Here is an 8,539-nt window from a genome sequence, read left to right on the forward strand (position 1 = left end):
GGAAGGCATTAGAACTTTCTCAGCCTAGGAAAATGGTAAATACTGAATTTAAAGCAATTCACATTCTCAGAAGGAATACTAGATTAGTGCCACCATCAAGGACTTTAAAGATGCAGAGACGGTGGTTCTCATCACAACCCCATTCAAGTCTCCAATTTGGCCTGTGTAGAAGACAGATGTCTCTTGGATAATGATAGTGAATTATCATAAGCTTAATTATGTGGTGACTCCAATTGCAGCTGCTCTACCAGATGTGGTTTCATTGCTTGAGCAAATTAATAAATCCCTCTGGTATCTGGTATGCAGCCACTGATCTAGCAAATGCCTTTTTCTCCATACCTATTCATATGACCCATCAGAGCAGCTTTCTTTCAAGTGGCAAGGCCAGCAATACACCTTCACCATCCTACTTCAGGGTTACAGCAACTCTGCAACCCTATGTCATAATTTAGTTTAAAGAGAACTTGTTCACCTTTCCTTTCCATAAGGTATCATGCTGGCCCATTATATTGATGACATTTTGCTGATCGAATCTCGTGAGCAAGAAATAGCAACTACTCTAGACTTATTGGTAAGACAGTTGCATGTCAGGCAAGGGAAATTATTCCTCCTGAAATTCAGGGGCCTTCTATCTTAGTGAAACTTCTAGGAGTCTAGTAGCATGGGGCATGTCAAGATATCCATTCTAAGGTGAAGGATACATTTTTGTGTCTGGTACATCTTACAATCCAAAATGAGGCACAACACTTAGCAGTCCTCTTGATTTTGGAATCAACATATCCCATTCCTTATTTGGGTGTGTTACTCTGGCCCATTTACCCAGTGATCTTTAAAGCAAATAGTTTTGAGTGGGGCACAGAACAGAAGTTTCTGCCACAGGTCCAGGCTGCTATGCAAGCTGCTATGCCACCTGAGCCACATGATCCAGCAGATCCAATGTTGCTTGAAGTGTCAGTCGCAGTAAAGATGCTGTTTGAAGTTTTGGGGGCAGACACCTATAGGTAAATCACAGCATGAGCCTTTTGGATTTTTGAGCATGTCTTTCCATTATCCATAGATAAGTACTCTTCTTTTGGAAAACAGCTCTTGGCCTGCCACTGGGCCTTAGTGGAGACTGAATAGTTAACTATGGCAACAAAATGGTCATGCTTTCTGAGCTAGCCATCAAGAACGTAGTGTTATTGGACCCAATAAGCCAAAAATGTTGGGAGTGCAGAGCAACTCTTCACCATCAAATGGAAATGATATTTATGTGAATGAGCCTAAGCAGGCCCTGAGGCACAAGAAAGTTACATGAAGAAATGACTCAAATCCTATGGTCCCTGTATCCAAACTGCATTATCTCTCCTCCAGCTTGCACCTATGACCTTATGTAGAGTTTTCTAGCATCAGTTGATAGAGGAAGAAAAGACTCGGGCCTGGCTTACAAATGGTTTTGCACAATATGCAGAGGCACCAGCTCAAAGTGGAAAACTGCAGCACTATAACCCCTGTTGGGGACATCCTTGAAGGAAAATCCTCCCAATGGACAGAACAGCAAGAAGGGCACCTGGTTATTTACTTTGCTTGATAGGAGAAATAGCCAGACATGTGAATATATGCCCTTCCATGGGTTGTAGCTAGTGGTGTGATTAGATTATCAGGGTTTTGAAATAAAAACATTGGTGGAAAATTGAAGACAAAGAGAGATATGTGGATAGATCTTCCTGAATGGGAATAAAACATGAAGCTATTTGTGTTCACTAAATGCTCACCAAGGGGTAACCTCAGCCTCAAAGGTGAGGACTTTACTAATCAAGTGGATAGGATGACTCATTTGCTGAATACCAATCAGTCTTCTTTCCCAGGCCAGCCGGTCATCACCCAATGGACTCATGAACACATTGCCATGGTGGCAGAAATGGAGGTTATACATGGACTCAGAAACAAGGACTTTCATTTTCCTAAGCCAATATAGCTATGGCCACTGCTGAGTGTCCAGTCTGCCAACAAAAGGGACCTGCACTGAGTCCCTGATATGGAACTATTGCCCCAGTTGATCAGACAGTTACCTGGAAGAAGGTTGATTACACTGCCCACTTCCATAGTAAACAGGACAAGCACTTATTTTCCTACTGGACTAGAAGCTTTCTGTGGATATGGATATGCCTTCCCTGCACACAATGCTTCTGCCAAAACTACCATTCATGAACTTATATATTGATTCATCTGCCATCATACTATTCTACACAGCATTGCTTCTGATCAAGGAACTCACTTCACAACAAATGAAGTGAGGTAATGGGAACAATGTTTATGAAATTCATTGTTCCTTCCATATTTTTCAGCATCCTGAAGCATCTAACCTTGTAGAATGGTGGCATGGCCCTTTGAAAACTTTGTTACAGCACCATCTATGTGACAATTCCTTGCAAATCTAGCACAAGGTTTTCCAGAAGACTGTATGTGTTCTGAATCAGTGTCCAATATATGGTACAGTTCCTCCCATAGCCAGAATTCATGGTCCTAGTAACCAAGGAGTGAAAGTAGGACTCAAAGCACTCTGCATCATCTCAAGCAACATACTGGCAAATGTTTTGCTTCCTATTACTGAGAATTTATGCTCTATTGGCCTAGAGGTCTTAATTCAAAGGGAGCAATGCTTCTGCCAGGAGACACAATAACTATCCCATTAAACTGGAAGTTAAGGTTGTTATCTGGCCACGGTGAGTTCCACATACCTCTGAGTAAACAGGTCAAGAAGGGAGATATGATGTTGGGGGCAGTGATTGATCTGAACTAACAAGGGTAAATTGGGCTGCTCTTCCACAATGGAGGTAATGAAGAGAATGTATGGACTACAAGAGATCTCTTAGTGCTTCTCTTAGTATTATCACGTTATTTCATTTAGATCAATAGAAAATTATAACAACCCAATTCAGCTAGGACTATGAATGGCCTAGACTTTTCAAGATTGAAGCTTTGGGTCATACAACCAGATAAAGAACCACAACCAGCTGATATTCTTTCTGAAGGTAAAGAAAATACAGAATAAGTAGTAGAAACTAGTTATAAATCCCATTCACAATTGCCACAAAATAAAATACCTAGGAATACAGTGAACCAGGGAGGTGCAAGATCTCTATAATGAAAATTACAAAACACTACTCAAAGAAATCAGAGATAACACCAACAAATAGAAAAACATTCCATGCTCATGGATAAGAAGAATCAATATTGTTAAAATGGCCATATTGCCCAAAGCAACTTAAAGATTCAATGCTATTTCTATCAAACTACCAAATAAATTCTTCTTCACAGAACTAGAATTAAATTATTAAAAATTTATATAGAACTGAAAAGGAGCCCAAATATCCAAAGCAATCTTAAGTAAAAAGAATAAAGTAGGAGGCATCACACTATCCGACTTCAAACTGTACTACAGGGCTACAGTAACCAAAACAGCATGGCACTGATAAAAAAACACACATAGACCAATGGAACAGAATAGTAAGCCCAAAAACAAGGCCACACATATACAACCATCTGATCTTTGACAAAGCTGACAAAAACAAGCAACAAAGAAAGGAATCCCTATTCAATAAATGGTGCTGGGATAATTGGCTAGCTGTATGCAGAACACTGAAACTGGATCCCTTTCTTACACCATATACAAAAATCAGCACAAGATAGGTTAAAGGCATAAATGTAAAACTCAAAACTATAAAAATCCTGGAAGATAACCTAGGTAATACCATTGTGGACATAAGCACAAGCAAAAATTTCATGACCAAGACACCAAAAGCAATTGCAAGATAAGCAAAAATTGACAAATGGGATCTAATTAAACTAAAGAGCTTCTGAACAGCAAAAGAAATGATCAAAAGAGTGAACAGACAACCTACGGAATGGGAGAAAGTTTTTGCAATCTATCTATCTGACAAAGGTCTAATATCCAGACTCTACAAAAAACTTAAACAAATTTACACGAAAGAAAAACACCATTAAAAAGTGGGCAACGGATATGAACAGACACTTCTCAAAAGAAGATATTTATGTGGCCAACAAACATATTCTAAAAAAAGCTCATCATCATTGGTTATTAGTGAAATGCAAATCAAAACCACAATAAGATAGCATCATATGCCAGTTAGAATGGTGATCATTAAAAAGTCTGGAAACAACAGGTGCTGGAGAGGATGTGGAGTAATAGGAACGCTTTTATACTGTTGGTAGGAGTGTAAATTAGTTTAACCATTGTGCAAGACAGTGTGGTGATTCCTCAAGGATCTAGAACTAGAAATACCATTTGACCCAGCAATCCCATTATTGAGTATATACCCAAAAGATTATAAATCATTTTACTATAAAGACACACGCTTACATATGTTTATTGCAGCACTGTTCACAATTGCAAAGACCTGGAACCAACCCATATGCCCATCAATGACAGACTGGATAAGGGAAATGTGGCACATATACACCATGGAATACTATGCAGCCATAATAAAGAATGAGTTAATGTCCTTTGCAGGGACATGGATGAATCTGGAAACCATCATTCTCAGCAAACTAACACAAGAACAGAAAATCAAACACTGCCCCTGTTCTCACTCATAAGTGGGAGTTGAACAATGAGAACACATGAACACGGGGAGGGGAACATCACACACCAGGGCCTGTCAGGGATTGGGGGACAAGGCGAGGGATAGCATTAGGAGAAATACCTAATGTAGATGACAGGTTGATGGGTGCAGCAAACCACCATGGCACATGTGTTCCTGTGTAACAAGCCTGCATATTCTGCACATGTATCCCAGAACTTAAAGTATAATAAAAAAAGGAAAGAAGAAGAATAAGTGTATGGCTGCCAAGTTGACAATGGGTGGATGTGTGATGGTTAATTTTATGAGTCAATTTGACTAGTCACAGTGTGTTCAGATTAAACATTATTTCTGGGTGTGTCTGTGAGGATGGTTTCAGGATGAGATTAGTATTTGAATCAGTGGACTCAGTAAGGTTTATTGCCCTCTGCAATATGGGCAATAAACGTTGAGGACTGGAATAGAACAGTAAGCCAGAGAAAGGAGCAACTAACTTTGGTTGCTTTTTGCCTGCCTGCTTTGTCTGACATAGCTCATCTCATTTTCTCTGACCCTTGGTCTGGAAATTACACCATCAACTCCCTGCATTCTCAGGGTTTGGGGCTTAGATTGGAACTTTGCCATAGGCTTTTCTCGTTCTCTAGTTTATACATGGCAGGTCTTAGGATTTCTCACCCTTCATAATTAAGTGGGTCAATTGATCAATATAGATAGACAGATATAGATATATAAAAATATATATTTCTCTATCTGTATATGTATATATATTTATCTATATATGTATATATAGATATGTATATATAGATAGAAATGTAGATTTCTATCTATAGATATAATATAGATTTCTATATTTCTATCTATATATACATATATAGATATACATATAGTTTCCAACTTCATCCATGTCCATGCAAAGGACATGAACTCTTTCTTTTTTATGAGTGCATAGTATTCCATGGTGTATATGTGCCACATATATATAGATCTATATATTTCTCTAAGTATATATATGTATATACAGATAGAGATTATATAGATATTTATAGATAGATAGATAGATATAATTCAGGTTCTGCTTTTCTTTCAGGTTCTGTTTTCCTGGAGAACCTCGACTAATACGATAAGGACTGAAATGCAGCAGATTCAGGAAAGATGCAAAAGTAGTAACTAGAAATAGATATAGTTGTGTATAATTCCCTTGGTAAGATAATAGAGACTCAGAATAGTTGAAGTTAATTTCTAGACGTTCTTTGATTTTCAATTCATTTGCTAATAGAAGAGTAGCAACACCATTGGAAGAATGTAATATCATGTACATGCAATAATTTATACCTTTACCATGTTTATTGCTGAAGCATGCCATTTAAGGAGAGAAAAGCTAAGCATATATACACTGAAAAGCTTTTTCCAGTAACATCATCCAAAATTTTAACTGTTTACCAGGTTTTTTTTTTCCTAAGAATTTTAAAAGGAAAGATCCGCTAAATCACATTTCTCACAATCAATCTTTTCTTAGCTGAGTCCTTTGATATTTACATCAATTGATAAAATTGACTCTTGGAATTTTGGTCATTCAAATTTGAATAAAGTTGTCAATGGGTAAATAAGTACTAATTCTTCTGTAACTCAAGAGCCTAATCAGCATGAGGTCTGAGTAATCCAGTTTTTATATTAATAGCCATTACCCAAAAGTTACAACGTGAGAAAATCTTTCCAAAGCCAATGCTCAAACTCACTCAGATTCCCTTGAACTATCAGAAGATTCAAATAACTCATAGTCAAAGAAAACATAAAAGGTTAGTAAATTAGATTGGGGACACTGGATCTTTTAGAAAGAACACAGCATGGGCGTAAATTACTTGTGCCAAATATTGCATCTAATAGCTACTCAAGTACCTAAAGGAAGTCAGTGTTGCTCTTGAAAGGTATGGTATTTTGTGACCCAAGTCAATGGTTATCAAATAGGAACAGTCATTTAGTCCAAATCTTTGTGGCTAACTCTTTAGAAGCATGTAGAAAGTGGGGACTGCTTGCTTTTTCTTTATCATTCAATAGGTCCTTTCAGTAAGTTTGAAAGTGCTCTAAAAAGAAAATTTATTGTAACATCATAGGCATTTCAAACCAGTCAGAATGACTATCATTAACAAGTCAAAAAATAATAGATGATGGCAAAGCTGAAGAGAAAGAGAAATGCTTACATACTCTTGGTAGTAATGCAAATTAGTTCAGCCCCTGTGGAAATCAGTTTGGAGATTTTTCAACTAAATTTGAACTGCTATTCGACTCAGCAATCCATTTACTGAGTATGTACCCAAAGGAAAAAAATTATTTTACCAAAAAGACATACGCACTTGTATGCTTATTATAGCACTATTTACACTAGCAAAGACATGGAATCAACTAAGATGCCAATTAATGGTGGACTGGATAAAGAAAACATGACACATATACACCATGGAATACTATGAAGTCATTAAAAAATGTAATCATTTTCTTCACCACAACATGGATTTAGCTGAAGACTATCATTCTGAGCAAATGAATGAGAAACAGAAAATTAAATACCATGTATTCTCACTTATAAGAGGGAGTTAAATATCAGGCATATACTGACATAAAGATAATAGACAATAGACATCAGGAACTCCAAAAGCAGAAAAGGATGGAAGGGAGTAAGGGCTGAAAGCTTCCTATTGGGTACTATGTTCACTATCTGGGTGTTGAGATCAACAGAAGCCCAAACTTTGGTATCATGCAATATACCCTTGTAACAAACCTCCAAATGTATCCCCTGAATCTAAGATAAAAATTGAAATTAAAAACAAGCAAACAAAAAAACAAGTGTGATTACAGCATTCAGCCTTACTCACCAAAGCACTGTCAACATCATAGGCTTCATTTTTGATAGCCACCTGACTTAAGTTTATTTACCACTTCATAGGTGCCAAGCACCTATGACAACTCATATAAGATACAAGGCCTAAGGAAGTTGAAAAACTATTATTATTAATTGGCCTAAGGAAGTTGAAAAACTATTATTATTAATGCATTTTCTCCAAGGTTATTTTCTCAATTGTGCAATGGGGTTAATGACTACCACTTCAGTGAGTAGCTAAGAGCACTAACAATGCTGTACCTATTCCATTAGATTGCTAGGAGGAATAAATGAGCAAATATTCATAAAGCTCTTGGAACATTGTCTGGTACATTGCCATGCTAAATATGTGCTAGGTATTATATTAGTATTACATTTTACAGAGAGGAATCTGAGAATCTTAAGGCTTAAGCAACTAGCTCAGAATCACACAACTTTTTAAATAGTAGGTTTAGGAAACCAATCCAGATTTATCTAACTACAAAACCTGTGTCATCTTCATTACCACAGACCTTGACAACCTTATCCAAGAAACAACTGCTCTTCTTCTTCAATATCTTTCTAGTCAAGATCAGTTGAAGAACATTGACCTGTATTTTTACATCCATAAATCTACAGTAAGGAAAATTGTACATTCTCTGTTATTATGTATTTTTCACCACAACCCAATGTTTTAGGAACTCTTACGGCCCTTTTTACAGATGAGAAAACTGAGGCACATAAAAATTAGATATCTTGCACAAGATCTCACAGCTGTTGTGACAAAACTGGAATTCTACCTGAGTTTTGTCTGACTCCAGGAACCACATATTTTTTTTTTATCACTTTTAACCAAAGTCTCCATCACTTTTGAATTTATTGTCCTTGTGTCTATTGGTTTTGGAGGTATTAATATTCCTGAGCATCTCTCAAGAAACCGTGAAGCACTGTTGCAGGCTCCCGGTGAAAACACAGCTCACCCTTCCACGGTAGTTTAGAACTGCAATTTCCCTTGCCACACACACACTCCTATTTCCATCTCATAGATGTCTATTGTATTTGTTTGCTTCTTTTTGTTTTTAATCTGAATCCAACTCAGGAT

The sequence above is a fragment of the Macaca mulatta genome, chromosome X, assembly GCF_049350105.2.
Source record: "Macaca mulatta isolate MMU2019108-1 chromosome X, T2T-MMU8v2.0, whole genome shotgun sequence".
Taxonomy (NCBI): Eukaryota; Metazoa; Chordata; class Mammalia; order Primates; family Cercopithecidae; genus Macaca; species Macaca mulatta.